The sequence below is a fragment of the Cloeon dipterum genome, chromosome 1 (genome assembly GCF_949628265.1).
Source record: "Cloeon dipterum chromosome 1, ieCloDipt1.1, whole genome shotgun sequence".
NCBI classification, from domain to species: Eukaryota; Metazoa; Arthropoda; class Insecta; order Ephemeroptera; family Baetidae; genus Cloeon; species Cloeon dipterum.
In genome coordinates, this window is record NC_088786.1 from 35981314 (window position 1) to 36002501 (window position 21188).

The window sequence follows — 21188 nt, forward strand, 5'->3', positions numbered from 1 at the left end:
ATTACGCGGGCACATTTTCTAATTAAAGGTAGGGAAAGTATAGAGGAAAATATGAAACGTGTTCTCTCCCGGGCCTCAAAATCTGGAATTTCTCCATTTCATAACAAGTACCTTAAATAAGATTTATTAAATAAAATCACTACAAATTATCAATGTCACAAAATCCCGTCCAAATCGACCATTATTATTTTCTAATGAACAACTATTCGATTTAACTAAAAAACAGTGATTATCCTTTTTAATTAATCCTCAATCTAATGGCGTTGTAAAATACAGCAAAATACCTAAGTTAAACATGAATCTGTATGAAGTATATAAAAAATGCGAAGGAAACAATGAAAAATAAAACCGTCTAAATTGCTCTTAGAGAGAGTCTAAAAATATTCGACTATTTTGGCCAAAAAACGTCTAAAATTCTCAGCCCTAATCATGCATATAAATATTATTTTAAATTTAATAGAGAATTTGAAAACCCAATCCTAAATCTCTTTGAAATTATCAGTTAAAGTGGAATGATACTGGGCAACAATTGAAAATTATTTAAATTGTTGGATGCCTTAAACAATTGACCGATAAACAATTTGTTCAACAATTTGCAGTAATAAAAAAGGACCTTTCTACAGAAAAATTCAAGTTTTTCAAATTTTCTCCAAAATTTAGAGTGCTTGAACATATTTTCTTGGCATATTCCGATTCGTCTCGTCGAGATCTGTCCAACGGTGTATGCCACTTATTGGGGAAACTCTTGGTTTAGAAATAAAATCGGATTTCAAGTAAGGAGACACCCATTACCACTTGAAAAGCCCGGTAACTTTCCAGCCAATTTTCTCAAAAAATTACAGCGCTCCTTAGGTCAATTTAGGCTTTAACTGAATCCTAAGGGGCGAGGTTATGCATTGGCAACAAGCATTTTCCAGGCTTTTCCAGTATCATTCCTCTTTAAAATATCAAAAATTTGCAACAAACATTTCTTTTTTCATAACAAAATTAAACAATACAAAGCTTTTCGAAAAGAAACCAAAACAATACCACAATACATTACTAAGAACTAATTTCCCATCACTATCTTTTATGATATGAATCGTTTTTTTCAGTTTTTCGTACTCTGAAATTATTTAATTAAATTTCTTCTGATGAGTAATCAGTCTGGTGGATGAAGAGCTATACTAATAGAGGTTTATAATTAATCATACGCGTTTTTGTGTTTGCTATATTAATTAAACGCATATGAATCACTGCAACTCGTGTGACCAATTAAGACAAAGCTCCTGTGACTCACAGCAGAAACTTTTTGCCCTTAATAAAGCTGTGTGTGCTTCGCCTCATGCGATGCGCGTCGTACGTGTCGGCTGCGGCTACGCCAGAGTGCAATATCCCCATTTTCACAGGTTTTTATCAGCAGGAAGGTTGCTCTGTGAGCATATAATTACTCAATCTGCAGCGGACACACACTGACGCGCGGTCTTTTTGCGCGCGGTGAACGAAGAGTGAGCCGCGCGCGTTAATATTTCAACAGGTAATGCATCACTTGGCGCAATTTTTCACTTTGCGGGCAAAAAGCAGCGCGGAGAACATAAAGAGGATTTTCCAGCTGCTTCCTTATTTGAATATCAAAGAGACAGTCTGGCACTTTCGCAGCCAGGTAAAAATGTTTCCAACCTGCTGCCGCCGCCGTGTCTCTCTCTATGAGCGCGCCAGCGTATGAATTTATTTATCAAATCAAGTGAGTTGCTGCGAGATGAAAAATCCGCACAGCCACTTTTCTCCTGGGAGTTATTCGCACCTGTCTGGGAAATTTGCATGGCAACCGGCGGGGCAGGCGACCGATGAAAAATAAATTTGTTGTAAGACACAACGTGCAAGAGCACTCTCCCGTCGACCAGGTCAGCTTTGGCTTAGGTCAGCTTCATTAAACGGCTTCAAAGTAACAAGATTTTTAACTTTATGTGCCACATAGGAAAGGATAACACTCCTTCAAGAAGAGGCACGTTCATCAACAAGGGCTGTGCTAAAGAGGGAATATTCATATTAAGATTAAATTGTTCTTCTTTGAGTTTCTTCCATCTTTTTTCCGGAAATCTGCTGTTTAATTACAACAATTTTCTTTATTTGTTTGAGAGTAAAGGAAGTATTTATATTTTCATTCGCAGGCAGGGTTGAAAAAACCCCCAATTTTTTTGAATGCAGTGCAGTGGTAAAAAGCGTTTTTTTTCAATTTTTTTTAAGAGTTTCTTGCAAGCAGCGTTTGCACCTCAGTTTTCAATAATTTTCTAATAATTAGCTCATGGCCTTGACTTGAAAAATTGTCAGAGAGAAATTTTTGAAGAAATTGAGGCAGAAAATGGCAATTTAAAAGAAAAAATCTGCACAGTAAAGGAAATTTTGACCACTCCGACCCCAAATTTTAGATTTTCACAGGGGAAAAATGGAATAAATCAATTTCTTGCTCAAGAAATTGGTAAAAATTTAGTGGCAAAAACCAGTGGTGAAAAACTGTTGTTTTAAATATGGAAAATTTTGTCTTCCACTTCCCTTGAATCTGCTAAACTTATTATGAGCTCGCTCGCACATCAGCCAGCGGGTAGGGTAATATTCTTTCCGCGTGCGATGCGGTTTAATTAGCGGCCGCCAGATACTGCTGCTCCTTTCATATTTATTGGGCTGGAGAGGATCGTGCAAAAAAATTAGAGATAATTCACTTGACGCGGCGCATATGCGCGCGAGGAGCTAATCAGACATTCTGAGAAATTGGACGCTCGCACGCTTGTTTGCGCCGACTTGATTTAATTTATACGCATTTAATGAGAAATGATAATTTGTTAATTAGCAATTATTAACTCTCTGCGGCCAGATTTGCGTGCGGTTACGCAACGCAAGAGTGTGGCATGGGAAATGCGGGAAGAGCTGGCAATTAAATACGTATATTAAATAACGTTTCGAAACGCGCGCAATATTGGACTTGTGTTTGCCCATAAAATGAAAGCCAATTGTGTTCATCCCCGTGCTCGCAGCAGATTTTCTTGTTACACGTTAAGTCGAGTGGATGCAGTGGCAATGGCGGCGGCGGGGCGCCAATAAAACGGATGTATTCCGACACGAGGATGAAGTGTCATTTTGAATATTCAAATGAAATTACACGGATCGTCTTTGTTGTGGTTGTAGATCACGTGGGATTAAGGCCGACGTTGGCTTGCTGGCTGCTATTTTTATTCTGCGCGCGCGGGAACAAGAGCGGCGCGCAACTAATTGCCATAAATTCATCTGGCACCAACCGCATTAATGCCCACCAGAGTTATTGTGCAAATTTAGAGCTCGCTCGCTTGCTTTATGGGGGCGACAAGAAACGCACACGCCGCGCTATATTTTTCCCTTTGATTCTAATGAGTCACAAAGGCTGCGAGCGAGGGAGGCAACGAACCACAATAATGCCGCGCCGTGGATTATTTTGTGAAAGTTTACTTAAATAGAAATTGCGTCGTCGTCTGCCCGGACAGTTGGCTTCAATGGTGCATGCGAAAAATGATGGCTTTCCTTAACGGCGGAATTGCCCAAGAAAGTATATTCAAACGCAGTTTATAGAGACTCGCTATATTCATGTTGAAATCTTTGTATCTGAATCGATTTCCCATCCCAATTTTCTCCACCATTTGAAACCAGGAAATTTGCATTTAAATATGTGCCCTGTGTCCTTCGTGGCATCAAATTTTTTTTTTAAGTGATTTATACGGTGTTTTAAACGTTTAAGAACACTCCGCATTCGGATTGTAAATTCTGTGAAGCTGTAAGGTGCCCTTGTCGCCTGTTTATTCACGTTCTCATAGTCGTAACAATGTGAATACAAAGTGGTGATTCGCTCGGACGCTGTTATGTTAGCCACTTAATCATTTCCAGACATGCAATACGTTTTCCGCGCCGAGGGCTTGTACACATATATACGTGTGTACTGAAATTTTAGCTATTTATTCGCCTCATGCACGTGTGGTAAAAGTTTTACTGTGCTGTGTCTTATATATATATTGCGGCGGCTCACTGCGTGATTTCAAATGCGGCCCAGCAGGGATATATTTTGAGCGTGGAAGCATGAATAACGAGCCAGCGAGAAGATGCACCAAGCGGATCAAGCACTTGTTATGTGTCCGATTAGCTGACAAGACTTTCAAACCCAGCCCAAGAACATCTTTCTCCTATCGCACTGTGATGTCTCACATATATACGGATTTATTTAACTGCAACTTACTTCTCTCGCGCACCAAGCCCACTTATCAGACCTTGGGAGGCTGATTATCGCGTTGCCGCGCCGTGCACAAATAATCCTCATATACCGACGACCGCTTGTATGCTTAATATATTCACGCAGGCACTAATTAGATTGGCAAATAGCTTGGAAGAAGAATGTTTTGACTACAAAACGGCACTTTTGATCCGAGAAAATGAAACTGGATAATTTTTCATGAAAATACCTTCAGCACAATGAATATATTTGTTGTTATTTCTTTTCTAACAGCTGATTAGTCTGGTAATTGGCGAATCGACCGTTAAATTGCACATCAGGCTAGTGAAAATGTAACAAAATACGCGGGAATAAGATTGTTAGGTCAGCACGCCTATTTTTTTACGCTTTTGATTGGCTGCTAGACTGTCTCCATGAATTCGACGCCATATTGAATTCTGACCGGCGGGAACCAACACAGATCGCAACCCGGACTCCCAGTAGGAATTATGACTGCGCAGAAGGTTTTAATTTGGGTCACGCATGCGCAGTGATGACTTTCAGCCTTCCTGTCAGATTTAGAAGCGATCTCTGAACACACTGCGCATGTTTAAGATGCGCATAGGTTTACTGCGCAGCTTCAAAGTGGGCGAATAATTAAATAATTATAAATTTCGACGCCATATTGACTTCTGACCGGCGGGAACCAACACAGATCGCAACCTGGCTCCCGGTGGATTGAGTTAACTCGATTTGCTTTTCAAGCTTATTAGAATTGAAATCGCAACCAAGAAAATGTTATTGCTACGGCTCGAATAGAAACGGTTCTTATCTTAAAAGCAAAAGGTATTTATTTGATATCTAAGCAGCATAAAATTTAGTACAGCTTTCAAGCGCAGAAGATGACATATTTTCATTGTCAGATTTGCCGCGGCTAGAGTATGTACGCATTGATTTACTTTTATGGCAGCCCCCAGCAGTCTAGACATGTGAATGGCCCTATAATTCAGCTGAATTCGAGTGAGCTCGGCAGGGTCGACGCCACATTTTGGGGATCGAAAGTTTAAAGGGGATGGATCCGTCTGGCGTGGCCGCTGCTGCGCCAAACTCGGCGCCGAGGCAACGACCTGCTCAACAAAATGCTCCGCAGCCGAACTTGAAATTCGCGCAGTTTTCACGTGTCACTTGTCGGTGCGGCAAGGAGTAACAAACGATTTGCGTGCAACAGTTTGCCAATAACCTTTAAATGCACTCGCAATCCATCAGCTGCGGCCTTTTAAAAGCGCGCCGAGCTGGATTTAGAGACTAGACCAGACTATTCGAGGGCAAAATCATTACGCGACCTGCTCTGAATGAAAAGTTATGAAAATGTAGTGCCGCACTTTGCTCTCCCGTCGGCAATGGCGGAGGCGTACGTATGTATATAAAACACGGGCATTTCATCTTCTTGGCAGCCCGTGTGTATTTTATGCGGCAATTAGAACTTTTCTTCTCCGCTCGCTCGGCTGGCGGTGAAAGAAGCCCGCGCCAACAGCAGCCAACGTGCTGCTTTTAATGGAGGGTGAGCCTGACCTGCGGTGGTGTCGAGAAAATGCCCATTTACGGAGAGAGACGCGCGGTAATGCATTCGGAATGAGGTGTGAAAAAGGACGCGTATTATATTCCTCGCCGCCGCCGCCGCTCGCATTCATAATAATAATGCTGTGGGCCGCAGCTAGCTACTTTGCATTATAATTTCGCTCGCAAAATGCGTTACGACGCGCCGGCAAAAAAGCAGAAGCGAAGATGCTGGAAAAAGCGGAAAGTTTTGAGAACGAATTGCCCAAGCGCATTGCAAATATGAAGAGGTATTAAAATGAAATGTGAGAATTGCTGCTCGGCAGTCGTCATTTCAACACGCGACCACTCTCCTTTGCATACAAATATTTCTAGAAGCGGAAGCTGCAGTCGTAATGCAACTGACAAAATTAATTGGATACGTGCGTTGCAACAATTACCCTGCACATAATTTGTACGCACGGCAGGAAAATTGAATTATTTATTCAAAATCAGGCCCAACACGCGCAGGAAAAGATGGTTCCAGCCGAATAAAATATGCGCACACTCTGCCGTGCCAGTGGGGAAACAGAATAATAAAAAAGAGTAAATAGAAAGAAAGAAATAAAAAACTTTTATCATCTTAGGAGTTACAGGTGAATTTCCGTCTTTATGAATGGGTACTTCAGAGTTTTGTAATTCCTTTATTTGTCTATTTGTTTAAAGACCATTTTAGACGAAGTTTCTGAGCATACCAATCGATTCTTGAGGGTCGAATTAGGTAATGTGGATATTTTTCCGACCGAAAAGTGCAGCGCGACGTGCGAACTTTTTTTCCCGCCAAAACAATATGAATGCGAGAAGTGCGCATGCGTCAGAGCTGGCTGGATCTGACAAAGAAGTCTCTGCAAGTGCTCAAATCAGCTCTGACGCATGCGCACTTCTCGCATTCATATAGTTTTGGCGGGAAAAAAGTTGTACTTATGCTGCGCACGTCAGGCTGCACTTTTTGGATGGAAAAATATCCATTATACCTAATTCGACCCTCAGGAATCGATCGGTGTGCTCAGAAACTTCGTCAAAGACGGTCTTTAATAAGTACTGTCCAATTTTAAATATATCTGGCATAAACGTTTATATTTTGTAATGGTTAGAGCTGCAGTTGTCACCGAAACCAGGTCAACATGAATTAACTTGTCGTTTTCCAACGAGAACAAGTCTATTAAATTTATCTTCACAATTTCCTTCTCGAGTTGATTCTTCAACTAGCTTAAATCTTCCATTTTTTGGGTGTTGGAAGTAAAAAACAATTTAAATTTTTTTAGTTAATTTATTTATAAATGAATGGGAAAAGGCATCCTTTTATTCAGCAGCTATGATTTTATTAATTGGATCAAAATCCAGAAAGCGTAGCTCGTTATACAGAAAGCTTTTGCCTTCGTCTCTTGAAAATATTTTGCCGGCATCTTTGCTTTGCATACAAATATAGCAATAAATATTTCCTCCAAACAAATTGAATCGAGCCAGAGCAAGAGCTTTGCATTTGATATCCAATCGGAATCATCATTTGCCTGGCGAGATTATGTCCAGGAAAGGCGGCCGGCCAATATATCACCGAGCGAGAGCAGTAAAACGACGTGCAGATCCGCATGTACCTGTCCGCCTGCAGGAAAACCAATTTGCCGAGGATAAAGCCGCCTTTGTCTTGATGGAACCGAATACATAATGCCCCTGTGCTTTCTTCCTTTCCTTGTCTTGCTTGCTTGCTTGCTTGCTTGCTGCGAGTAGAGCCGAGGAGAAAAACTCGCGCGCGCACAACAACAGCCCAGATCAAGATAACAATAAAAGTATACGCGAAGAGCCAGCCAGCCGCACACTCTGTGAAAGCAAAGCAAGACGCGGGTATGCAACCTGCGCTGCCCGCGGGGATTCCCATCTGCTGTGTGTGCCGAGAAAAATGATACAAAAAACAAAACAAAAATCAAATGTTTTTCCAGACGAGCATTTTCTCTGATGGAAGAACGTTGTTGTGATCGAGTAACCAAAGGAAAATTAGTTCTGTTTTGGAGTTTTGCAACGCATTAAATAGTTTCAAAACCGTACACACGTGTGCGAGCTCTAATTTAAAAGTGATCAATTCAAATTTCCCAGCTCCATTCAAGGCTCGCTCTATTGGAAAATGGTAATTGCACAAGGCTGCTGGAAATCCCTTTTGACGTGAATGTGAATAAACTATTTTGCAACGAAAGCGCGCGTTTCATAACTCTCCTCCTCCTCCACCGAGCAACGATTTGGAGCTGCACCGCTGCACTCACTCGCGCTGCACAAAAGCAAATAGCCATAATAGTACACAGCAAACAATGAAAAGAACACGCGAAACGCAACTCAATTTCCCGGCTAGAATCGTGTTTGCCAAGTTGGAAAAGAGCATCCATCTCGTTGTGCACACCGAGGAAATTGTTATCGCATCCTGCTGTGGCGTGTGTGCTATCACCCCATTAAAATCAAGTTTGTCATGCAGACCGAATTGTTTGCGGTTTTAATTACGGCTGCACACCTGACTGGCTGCGAGAGGCAAATAAGGTTTATATATCCCTCCCTCAGTGAAGAGCAGAGAAAGAAAGAAAGAAAGAAATTCCCTCCTATTGTCGCAGCTGGTGTAATTGAATTCTCAGGCCGTCGCTGCGCGACGTCGAAGGAAAAAGAAGAAGAAAAGTGCAGGCAGGAGAGCGAAAGAGAGAGAGAAAAGAAAACGCCGTGTAGTTGACGGTTTGCAATTTGTAACGACATGTGAAGAGATCCTTTTGCCTCTCTCTCTCTCTCTCTCTCACTCTTTATCCTCTGCATCAGTGGCGGATCTCGTTCCCTTTTTCGCCTGTCAATTTGCGTACGTGTACTATACTTGTTCTGCCCCCTGCGACACACACACACACACAGTAACTCGATCCCGCCGCTTCAAAGCTTCAAAGTTGAGGCCGAATCACTTCATGCGAATCATCTCGTCAGCCGAGTGACACACGAGAACGACACTCGATTATTTAGTTCACTGATCGTCCGCTTTATAATATATAGAGCAGCAACAATATGTCAGTAATAACTTTTAAGCCAACTAACCTCGGCTGCCGTCTTTCGCGTCAGCCGCAGCATCCACCCCTCGCAGAGATGAAACCAATACTTTTATTCTTAAAGAGGCTATTTCGCTTGCGCCATCAATAGGCAATTTCTTCTTCTTGCTTGGACTCGCTCCATTTTCACTTAATTTCGCTAATGGAATGGAAAGCAACTTTTAATCCGATCTGCTCGCAAATTCCATCACTTTACACGGCGAGCGAACAAACTTTAACTGCATCAGCGAGCGAGCGAGTTCGTTCGTCGCACACCTCGCCGATCCCATCTTTAATTTAACTTTGCGATCCGCCACTGCGGGTCCGCGGCTACTTTTTGCCTCCTTTTGCTGCCGAACAAGAGTCGTGACCGTGCTTTTAATATTCAGTAAACCTGATGGCGAGCAACGCCTGCGCGCGAGTAATCTATCTCGAGCATGAGCCACATATAAATTATCATCTCTACCCGCACTTTATATATTTACGCCAGGGATTCTCTCTCGATTTACTGCAAAAAAGCAGAGCGAGAAAACACAAAGGAGCAGAGTTAAAATCGAGTCGGCGGTATATCGCCTGGTGGCATCACGTGCGCGCCGGGTTAATTGCTCGATTATTGGAGGCGGCAATAAATCGGCTCGACCGACGTTTTGACTCAATTATGTTAATTTTTACACGGCAATTAAATATCGCTGATACGGCTATAAATCGACAGCCGCTGATATCACACAGACGTCCGCCTTCAATCACAATTAACCATGCATATTTTTAATTCCTCTTCTCGAGAAAATTTAACTTTCCAGAACTGCGCGATCTTTTTGAATAATTGGGCAATTACCCTGCAAAACACCGGCCGATTTTCAAAGAAAACGTGCGCGTCGCAATAATTCCGCCCTGCGCTGCACACTTCTTTGTATATAATTTAGAGTGTGCTGACGAAACCAAAGTGCATCTCGTAATTACAATCATTACCAATTTTCCATAAAGCGCTGCAAAGCGCTTTTTGATAACACTCATTATTCCCTCTAATTAGTGTTTCGATACTTAGTCGATTGAGACTCGTTGTTGCACGGCGCGGCGTTTTATAAAATGTAAGTGCTCCGACTGCGAGTCACTTATTGTTAGATAAAATACACATCTTGACGCTCACAGCGTTTCTTATTTTGAACAGCTCAATGCGCGAGCTTGCATGTGTATTTTATCCAGCCGGATCCTTACATAAATACATACGTATGTATTTTGCCGCACGTTTGATTGCACTTTAATCGCCCTTATATATAGATTACACTTGAAAAGTGCTGCAGCAATCCCGGCCTGCGCGAAAGTATACATAATGTAGAGGTAATATGCTTGTCTTCTTTTGTCTTCCGCGCTCTCGAGAACGACGACGACGGCGCAAAGCAGACACGTTTTCTAATTCGCGTTTAACTCCCCTGAGACAAGTCGAGTGACTGGATTTCCTCTTGCACACGCGGCCGCCGGGTCATCACGACGATAAAATTTACAACGCGCCAGTGTGTGTGTCTTGGTGCAAAATTAAACGAGCGCATCCTGCCCGGCGTGCTACTTTTAATTAGGCTCATTGTGAGATGTTTGTCACTCCTTCCGCCGTCTCTTCAAGTTTGTTTTGTATTTGCTGCGACTTGTTGTCCCCCAAGCTTATTACTCCTTTTTGACATCGCACTTGACAGTTTGCAAAGTTTCAGGCGAATTGCGCTTTCAGGAAGAAATGTGGTCGAGGTTTTTATTTACTTATTTAAGAGTTCAAGAGAATAAGACTTTAACATAAACAAATGGAAAATGAATAAATTTTCAGTTAAACCAGCGGGGTCCAGATGTGCGATAAAATTGGTTCGCACTGCGCAGATCCAAGATGACGTCTGAATGTGGGAAACAAAAAGCTCTCTTTGGATTGCCGTACGAGTTTCATGAGTTTGTTTTTACGATCAAAAAGACACAATTAGTTAAGAGTAATGCAAATTATGTCACAATATTGACTAAAACTTGGTTATTTTCGTGACCGTTTTTTCGCGCCATACTCCACCGGACGCCATAACTGCGCGTCGCACGAATCTGGTCCCCGCTGAGTTAAACTACATAATTATAATCATTTTCCATCCATTTATACTTTAAAAAAAATTATTAAAAGAAATAATTTCCTAAAATCACTGAGAATTTTAAATATGTGTACTTTTCAGTTATAATTTTGTTGTTTGATTTGATTCAATACATTTTTAGAGGAATATTTCGCTCGTTTACCCGAAAAAAAACAACACTTGGATAAATTCTTCAACGAAACCTTTTATCAATTCAACTCACTTCTCAGAAATTTATTTTGAATTTAAAAAAATTACCATCCATTGTTTTAATCTTTCTAATTTCTAATAAAAAAATAATTAAATTTCAAAGTGATCATTTTTCTAAATAATTTATACCAGAAATATTGATCTGCTATAAAAGAAACGCGTGTTAAATCAGAAGAAACTATTAAGAGGAACTCGGTTGCATTAGGGTAATGAAAAATTTTAATGCGCTAAGCTATTAACCAAGCATCGGAGCGAGAGGGCAAAAAATAGTGGTTGCGTGTGCCGAAAGGCAAAGAGACAAAGCGGCGGGCGGTTCTCGCAAGCGGCGCCGTTCCCGCGAAGCAGATGCACTCGTCGGCATGCATGCACTTAGTCAGAAACAACGACAAAAATTGGGCGTATTCGCCGGAAAGAGGAAAAATGTCACGCCATCGCCCCGGCGGCGGCGGCAGCGAGAGAGACGAGCAGTGCGCGATAATAATGCGCCGGTCGGTCGGCCGGCCGGCAGGCACACAATCGATTTCAGTCTAAATAATTAGTTTTGTTCGGGGAACGCGACCTTGGCCGTTCGCCGTCCGCCTTTCGCAGCCGCGCTCTCGCGAACCGAACACTACTGAATTTGGAGAGCGGACGCGCCGGCAACGGCAACGGCGGCGGCGGCAGTACACCTTTAAGTTGGCCCCCGTGTCACTGACCTGGCCCACGCCGCGCTCACCTGGTGTAGTCCCCAACCGCGGCGCGCGCGCTCGATATTTGGCACATCGCGCCTGACGTCACGCAGGTGCGATGACTACTATTGTGCTGCGTTCGACGTTTTGCAGCTATTTCGGGACCGGACGAGAACAAAAATAGCGAAACTCGTGGCTCGTGGTGTTAGACTCGCTTGTCATTGCTTTAAAGCACATCATGTAGTGCAATAATTTTATTTTAATGACTTTTTCTTTTCAAACTGGGCTCTATTTTAAAATTGCCAAAATTGGGGGCATTAGTTTAGTCTGAAAAACATGCCCATGATTGGTTTTAAATGGTTTTCAGTTATTATATTTACATTAAAGATTGTAGAATTTCAATTAATACAGTTGACCTTGTGAAATTTCTGCCAAAAGCTCATTGTTATTCAGAGTTTGCAAAAACCCGCATTTTTTCCGGTAAACTCCACTGCATTGGAAAAAAAACTCTTTTATTTGCGGGGTTTTCTGCAATTTTGCGCATTTTTATTGAAAATTAAAAATTATCATGATGGATGACCAAAAATAGGGATTTTTAAAATCAGTAAAAATGCCACTGGTTTCACCAAAAGACCAAAAACTCTAACAATAATTGTAATTTTCCAAAATTTCTGACCTTTTTTGGCGCGAAATGTGACCTTTTCGGGGTTAAATTCGGAAAAAAGCGGAGAAATCCAAAACTGTTTGGTTTTTCCAGCTTTTTTTGCGCAAAAAAAACAGTGGTGCATTTTTCCCATTGCAAATTTGGCGAACCGAAAGAATGACGTTGAAATACTGCTCTTAAATATGCTTCCATTTATTTATTATTGATTAGAAGGTTTTGAGAAACTTGATCAAAAGCTCTCACGACTTTGAATCGCTCTGAAAAAAAAATAGGAAACAGGACTTGGATTTCTCTGCATATTCAATTCAGTTTATTTTTATTTCTTTACTCATATGACAAAAACCTGATGAAGTTTAGACTAGAAATAAAATAGGATGAAAAATTCAGCCGATGTACATCAAAATTAAATTTGTTAAACTGTCTAATCTCCTCTCTTCATTTTTTTTTTTTTGACAATTTGTACGTTAAAGGAATAAAAAATCGGCGCTTGTCAAACAACTACATTCAATTTTGGACGAAACCAAGTTACTCATAAAATTATTTTATATCTGTATAAGTAACAACTGTTTAAATGGAAGTTAAAAAAAACCTTTTTAATTTTTTATTGCACGCATTTAGTAATGAATTTTGTTTATTATTGGTTTTACACTTGATTTAATTACCTGTTTTATTCTACTATTTATTTTATGTTTGCTGAAATAGTATGTACGTCACAGTGTGTGGATTCTTATTGAGCTAATGGAATTCTATGCGTATTTATATGATTGGAAAACATTTTTTGGTGATGTACTTCTTACAGAATTACTATAAACTAATTGTAAATTATTGGTAGAGCAAATTATGATTTCTAGACTATATATTTATATTTTTGGATTATTTTGCAGCATTTTTTTGACTTTTGACGTGTCGCTTGGGCGTTCATCAACAAGAACAACTGCCCTGATGATAGCAGGTTTCCACTTTCATGGCGACTTGATAACGAGCATGCAATGCCACGTTCGTGTTACACATTTTCAGATATAAAACAGCCTTTGGTGAAAAGGTCGCCAAAAGTCTTTCCTCGTTCCAAAACACGCAGGTGGTGTGCGGTGCGCGAAGGTTGACGCGGAGAAATCAGAGCTCATCAACTTGCACGGCTTCTCCAAGGAAAAAATCGTGGCGACCGACCTCACACAATTTTTGTTGCGGTAGGCGCCGCCAAGACACGAAAAAAATGCTCACAAAAGTCTCAAAGGCGAATCAAACGCGCCGCATTTTATATTAATGTTATGCGGCCTGCGTACGAGTGTATATGAAAATGAAAAATCGCTGGCAGAATATCAAAAGCAACCATATTTGTACTCGGCTCATCATACTTACTGCACGGTGTGTGGGCCTGGCCTTGAAACACGCAAGCGAAAATTTATATAAATCTGCTCCTCTTCAATTCAACATAACTCATTTGGGCTTATGGCAGGTGAGAAAAAAAACGAGTTAAATTCTCTTCATTGCGCCGGAGCAGGGGTGTGTTTGCGATCTTATCTGCGGCGAAAATGAGCACACTGCCGGTTAATGAGGGAGCAATGTGAAGAGCATCTTTAATACCCTCGCAAATTAGTTCCTCATTGACTTGGAGCCATAGATCGCTCAATAGGTCTAATGGCCTGTTTTTATCATTAGTCCTTCATTGGAAATCAACTCGTAGTGGCACAAAATTAGCATTGGACGGGCTTATATTGCGTTCAAAGCTATGAAAAGGATTTCTCCGTATTTTAATTTTAACAGCAGCATTGCAAAATGGTCATCATTGAAGCTTTTCAGCGGCATTCGTGTTGGTCTGAATGAAAGCACATTAAAACCTGGGCTGCAGTGAATTCCAATATAAAATTGTCAATCAGCCTAATCTGCCATCATGACAGCTTTAAGCGGGATGCTCGGCCGCCCGCCCACACGTCGAGCGTTTGCAAACTTGGCAGCCGGCCGGGCAGACACACTGAAATGAAACTCGCACACACACATTTCCTCCGCCCTCGCAACGCATATATATGCATGCTAAAATACTCGGAGTCACTTTATTAAATTTTCATTTTTTTCTCTCTCCACTGCGCTGCTCTCGGCTCCGGCCATATTCTCCAGCATTTTAATATCCTCCTGAAAGCAGGGTATTCTTCTCTCCCCAAGCCGGAATAAAGCGAGCAAGCAAGCAAGCGTCCGACGAACAGACTACATTATTTGAATATTTCATGCGCATAAAAGTAAGGCAAGAAACTACTACTGCTGGCTTGTGCCTTTAATGTAGCAGCTTTTAAAAACACAAGAAGAGCGAAGAGCTGCTGGGTCTGCAGAGAGAGAGAGCGAGCCGAGTACCCACCAGTCAGCCAGCCATCCAGCACCCTCTGTGTATGCAGAGAGGGACGCGCGCCGGCACACACACCCTACGTACGCTCAATTACCCTTTTCTTGCCCCTGCACCTCTCACGATTCAAAAGAAAAGATTCCGAGAGCGAGGCGGCAAAGGAGCCGGCTAATGACCGTGCGCGCAAGTAAAAATAGTGAGGAAAGTAGACGAGGGTGTGAGATTTGCAGGTCTGATGCATCTCGTTTACCGCACATTCGCACAATTAGCAGCTGGCGAGACGCGTAGCCGGCTAATTATACTTTATATGCGATGCAGATTATGCATTATCATTTAAATCATTTTCGCTGAATTTTCCCTCGCACTTGCATCACATTCGTCATAAATGCGCATTTTTATCTCGAGAATTATCTTTTAATTCGTCTGCAGCAGCAGGAAGTGACAACTCTCCGGTGGGAAGGTCGACGGAGGCGACCCTTCAGCTGTTACTCATCCGTCGTCGTGCATTGTGGTGAAAATAATTAGAGACACGTACACAACCGCACTCTGTGATTTCGCGTGTGATATCTCCCCGCATCTTAATGTTCTTCTTGGCTGGATTAAGAACGCGTTCTTTGCCGCAATTGTTGATGCCGATCGCAATTTTTCAGAGCGGATATTCTAATCTTTGGTCTGTAAAGCTACACATAATTATTATTATCGCTACTTTGCATCAAATTAGGCTTTGCTTTGGTTGCAAAGGATGTTTCAAACAGGTCAATTTATTAACCTCATGGGATAAATTGTATCCAAAGTTAATTTAAAAAAGGTCGCATAAATTGTTGTTGACGTTATTCAAACGTCACTTGTATGGGATAATGTCGATCACTGTGATGCATTTTAAATCGTTTTCTTGGCCTTCTGTCCATCATGATCTAAAGTATTGATTAAGCAGAGTGATGTCGTTCGGTTTTTCATCTCAATAGCTTGAATAAATCTTTCGCGCACTGTTGACGATGAAGCTTTTTCTCTTGGTGAGAAAATTCTTTATTGAAGACCGTCTTTTACGCAGTTTCTGAGCCCACCAATCGATTCCTGAGGGTCGAATTAGGTAAAGTGGATATTTTTTTCGGCCAAAAGGTCCAGCGAAATGTGCGAACTTTTTTCCCGCCAAAACAATATGATCTGCGCATGCGTCAGAGCTGGTTTGAGCTATTGCAGAGAGATTGACTTCTTCGTCAGCTCGGACGCATGCGCAGTTCTCGCATTCATATTGTTTTGGCGGGAAAAAAGTTCCGCACGTTGCGCTGCACTTTTTGATCGGAAAAATATCCATTTTAACTAATTCGACCCTCAAGAATCGATTGGTGAGCGCAGAAACTTCGTCAAAGACGATCTTTAAAATGATGCGCAGCTTTTATTATTTACCATCTTATAATTAATTCGCCCAGGTCAATCTAGGCGTCTGTCTTTCGTGACTCGTTGTGATTGAAGATGCGAATCAAGCGTTTATGTTTGTGTGTTGTGTACACCTTTCTCAGAATGGAAACGTAAGCCCTTCTGACAACTCTCGTCGGGCTGCATGTTTTAAAGCACGAGTGGATTTTGCGTTGCATCATTTGCCGCGCTCCAAATCAAAATTAAGCCGCGATTAAATCGGAATTAAACGTCACTTCGCGTGCGCGGAATTATCATCGGTCGAATAATTACCTACCCTCGTTATACGTTCTAGCATATTGCACACGCGGCGGTGCGTTGCCCAACCTTGGCAACCGGCGGGCGCGGGCGAGTGAGCGAACGGCGGCGTGCATGACAAGCTATCCGTCAGCGCACGCCGCCCGCAATGCATTATTTTGATAAAATGAATTTTTCACCGTTTCCCCAGGTGCAATTTGATGAATTATCAGGCCGGCGGTGCAGCGGCACTGCGCGCGCGTGTGGCAACATCAGGAAATGGAAATCTCGATCTGATAGCCACCGAGCGAGCGACGGTGGAAAATAAAAATAATGAGAGCATTAGCGAGCTGTATTGTGTGTGTGTGTGTGTGTGTGTGTATATATTCACAGACACAATGAGAGAGAGAGAGAGAGAGACGAAAGGCCCTACGTGCCGAGCGAGCGAGCGAGCGCACTCACGAAAACAGCTCACAGCACCCGCCGTTGCCGCCGCCGCCGCCGCCACGCACATTAGCGGCTCTCTTTGTCGGCCGATGTTGATGACCTACCTCAATGGCACTCTCCGTGTGTCCTCCCTGTTTTGCAAATACTGACGCTGCGCTGACAACCGCCCGCCCGACACGGTGCTCAGTTCAAAATCGACCAATTCGCAGCAGTGGCGCAACTGGAAACTCGCCAAGCGCACAAATTTCTTCATTCGTGACCAATATTCTTCTCTGGGGATTTTTTTATTAATTTGATTAGTCTATAATTCAATTAAATGAATGGAAAATACTTAAAAACATCAAGCGACACATCCGCGCCATTTAGCAAATATACAAAAAAATATTTGAGGTACAATTTAGTTAAGTTTTTTATTTACATTGAAAATTATACATTAGATTCCTTTAGTATACCAGCTGATTACCCTGGTAATTGGCGAATCGACCTTTAAAATGACACATCAGGCTAATGGAAATGTAGCAAAATACGCGGGAATTAAATTATTTGGTCGGCACGCCTCTTTTTCGACGCTTCTGATTGGCCGCTAGACTGTCTCCATTATTTCGACGCCATATTAACTTCTGACCGGCGGGAACCAACACAGATCGCAAGCTGGCCCCCGGTGATTTTTCATTTATTTTCTGTGAACTTCCTTCTTGAAGAAAATCCTTTCCTGTTGTACAGTTTTTTTTAAAAAAAAAAAACGGTAAATAATTAGTTGTTCAAGAACTGTGTGCGCCACTGCGCGTTGGCTCGACAGGGGGCATGTCATCGAACCTAAATGCATTAGGCAAAGAGCGTGCCTGCCGCATTTCGCAAGAAGCTGTGCGCGCTCTGCATCGCTGCGAATTATTCATGCACCAACCCCAATCAATCAAGCGTCACTTTTTATCATTTATCATCGCGCAGCGCAGCGCAGCTCAAAGGAGTGAAACTCTCTATGCTCGCGATCGTCCTTTGTGTGTGCGCGCGCGGATCGGCGCCACCGTGCAGCCCGCGCGCGGGGCATTCTCGCGCGGCCCAGCGAGCTGTTTGTGATTGATCTTCTGTCTATGATATTAATGACTGCCAGGCAATTTACGCCGGTGATATTGGCCGCCGCCGACGAGCTCCTTTACATGGCACCGGTGCCCGTTTTTTGCTAATTAATTATTGAGCCGCGCGCAGCTCCAGCATCAGCGGAGTGCGTTTGATTGCAAATGCACGGAGCGAGTGGGCGCCGAGCAAACACACACACACGTCGGGCCCACGCTCGTGCATCGCATTTGTGTTTGCTCGAGTTTCAAAGGGAATCGGTTAAATCGGAAAAATGCACGCGCGCAGGGCAACGCCTGATAGCAATCTGCAGGTCACTCGCGTTGTATTGTCATTGGCGGCAATTAAAGTGTCATCAGGTGTTTCCCGTATGACTGTCAGCGCCTTCGCCGAGATAATTTATTAAATTGTTGTAATTTTTCCATGGCTGCTGTCACAATTTATTTTGCCTTCGTCAAGCGACGTTATTCATTTTAATAATGACACGCTACACGTGTTTACACTCGGCTTAATTCCATTATGGAATTTTTCATCGTGCCGGATAATTGAGATGCATCAGTGTGCGAGCGTCGCTAGCTGCCTCAAACTGCGCTTCTTTGGAAGGAAAAATTCCTTCGGCTCCAATTAGTTCTCCTTTTCGAGAAGATTTTCATTAGCGCATGGTCTTTACCTCTCGGCGTCCGCGTGTCTTATCTCTTTACAAATGAAGTGCCTCTCCTTGCCTTTGAAACTTCAAGGAAATATTGCAACACATTCCTCTCTTGATGACCATTTGTATTGTGCGGCGAGTGCAAAAACTTTTTCAGCTCGCTCCTTTTTTGCTCGACGCCGGATCAGCTCTCGATGCATCATTGCATTCTCTCTACACTACACGTAGAACCATTCCTTTCACGCGAATAAAAAGAATGTTATCAGTTCCGTGTGGGTTCGCACAAATTCTATTGATTGCAATTTTCATTTATTTATTTAAAACAAAATATTTCTGCTTAAAGGAGAAGTAGTCGTGAGAGTGAGAGTGAACTCTTTAAAGCATGCATCGCATAGATTCACAAGTATGCAACCTGTGTAGCACCAATGTCGAGAAACTGCCTATTATATATGTCCTCATATTTTTGGACAGGTGCCAACACCAGAAATGCGCTTATTTTCTGAGGATTTAGAATTTAAAAAATGTTAAAAAATAAATATAAACGTAAATTATCACTGTGGAATTAATTTCACGACTCAAGGTGAAAACTTAATTACGTTTTCAGAGTTTATTTGTTTTATGCACTGTTTGACAACAGTTTTTTTTTTAAACTGAAGCTTAAATGTGTCTGTTAGCAAAGGAGCACTCTTTAAGTTGCTCTCTGGGCTCAAAAGATTGAAAAAGGATATTTGGAAATAAAACAAATATCAGCAACAATTTGATTCACGTTTTTATTTTATTTTAATTACCAATTTTGAAAATAAAATTATTGTTCCTAGATTTGGACCACTGTGGCCTTCCAGGAGGGATGCTGAAGCCCTTTCTAAATAGGTAAAAGGCAGAAATTTACATGTTATTCCAAATTTGCAAAAAAAATAATTAATCGTGAGACGTATTAATTTATTTGTACATTTGACTAAATTAAAAAATCAACAAAATTGGAAAATTTAAAATTGTTAATCTGACTTCGAAATTGAATTCAAGTAAAGCCAAAGCTAGTTTGCCTGTTGCTCAAATAGAAACTCTCAAAGTTCCTCGGTTTTGCAGTGGAACTGACAGAAGATCGAAGCTCGGCAGAGTTTTGCGCGCACCCACAGGCCGTTCCCGCACCAGTCATCGTCTCGGACAGCGGCTGACATTGATGCAGGCATCCGAGAACGAGAGAGAGAAGCGGAGCAGCGCGCGAGGTGAGTGACTAAGTCTGCACGGTTTAACGTCCCTGGTCCGCTCGCTGCTGTCATGTCCAACCCTTTTGTGTCGAGTCACGTGGTCTTGATGATGATTAATCACCTTTCTTTGGCTGCATGTATGCGTGTGTGTGTGTTGCAACAGCAGGCAGGCCGCCGCCTGCTTGTGGTGTGCATAATGCACTGTATACGACGAGGAGGGTAACAAAAAGCCGGTGTTCACTCATTTGCGCGCGCGGAGCCAACGCAAAACGCGCTCGGCGCGCGGCACCCATTGCTTGACGGACGGCGATTTATTGCCTGCCGCCGTATCAATCAAGCCAGCCCGCCGAAGATCTCCGCGCCGAGATTTTTGCATGCCTGATGAATTGCATTTATGTTCGCTGCGACCGCGGCCGCCGCGATACCCTTCGTTCACCTTGGACTCGAGAGCAGCACAAGAAAAGAAGTTTCCTGCTCGCCGGCCCGCCGCGTGCTATTTTTTTATTATAGTCATTGTGCGGGAATATAAATGAGGCGGCAATCTAACGAGATTTACGATGATGGGTGTGTTTCGCTCTCTGCAGTCGTCGCGTTCACAATTTTTTTATTTATTCGATCGGGGATAAAGGACGAAAATGCGGAGGAAAAATAATAAAAAATAGAATCGTTTGAAATCCGTGCTGACGACCTCTCTTCGTGTTGTCGACTGGCCGACAGTGCAGCAGCGGAAAAGGTAGATTTAGCACAACTTTCTGAGTGAGCTTTTTCGTGTTATGCAACCCTGTGCACTCGAGATTTCCACGTCGAGCCGGTTGCATAAGTCATAAGCTGCTTTGAGCCTTTTATACCTGCGGCTCTTGTGACGGGCATGGGCGAAAATAATTTGTGCAACAGGTTTGGAAGTGCTGCTTATTTATTATGCATTTTTAAATAGGCTCAAATCCTTTCGGAGATGGAGAGAAAACTGATGACGGAAAGTGCACGCAGCAAAAACGCATTGTATACAACAAGGCTCAGGATTTCAGAGTTGTTACATCTCAAAGAGGATCGATTTACTGCAAGAGCCTGGAAAATGCATGAACTCATCCCTTAGGATTCAGTTGAGGCCAAAATTGACCTGAAAATGTTTGAGAAAAGTGGCTAGCATGCTTTTCAAATGGCGAGGACTGTCCCCCTACTTGAAATCTGAATTTATTTCACAAAAAAGAGTTTCCCTAAAAGGTTTCTCGACGAGAGGAATCAAAATCCGCCAAGAAAATATGGTCAAGCGCTGGAAATATTGGAGAATATTTGAAAAATTTGAATTTTTTACTGTTGCAAATTTTAGAACAAATTGT

The 21188-nt window shown here is 42.3% G+C and overlaps 1 long non-coding RNA gene across 1 annotated transcript in view; it reads left to right on the forward strand.

Annotated features, from left to right (window-relative positions):
* Window positions 1-20243, forward strand: part of LOC135947053 (uncharacterized) — a 145858-nt gene extending 125615 nt beyond the window's left edge. The window contains exons 7-8 of the long non-coding RNA XR_010575578.1: window positions 19462-19513; window positions 19730-20243. This is a non-coding gene — a long non-coding RNA (uncharacterized LOC135947053). The remainder of the gene's footprint in view (window positions 1-19461; window positions 19514-19729) is intronic.
* Window positions 20244-21188: the final 945 nt, after the last annotated feature.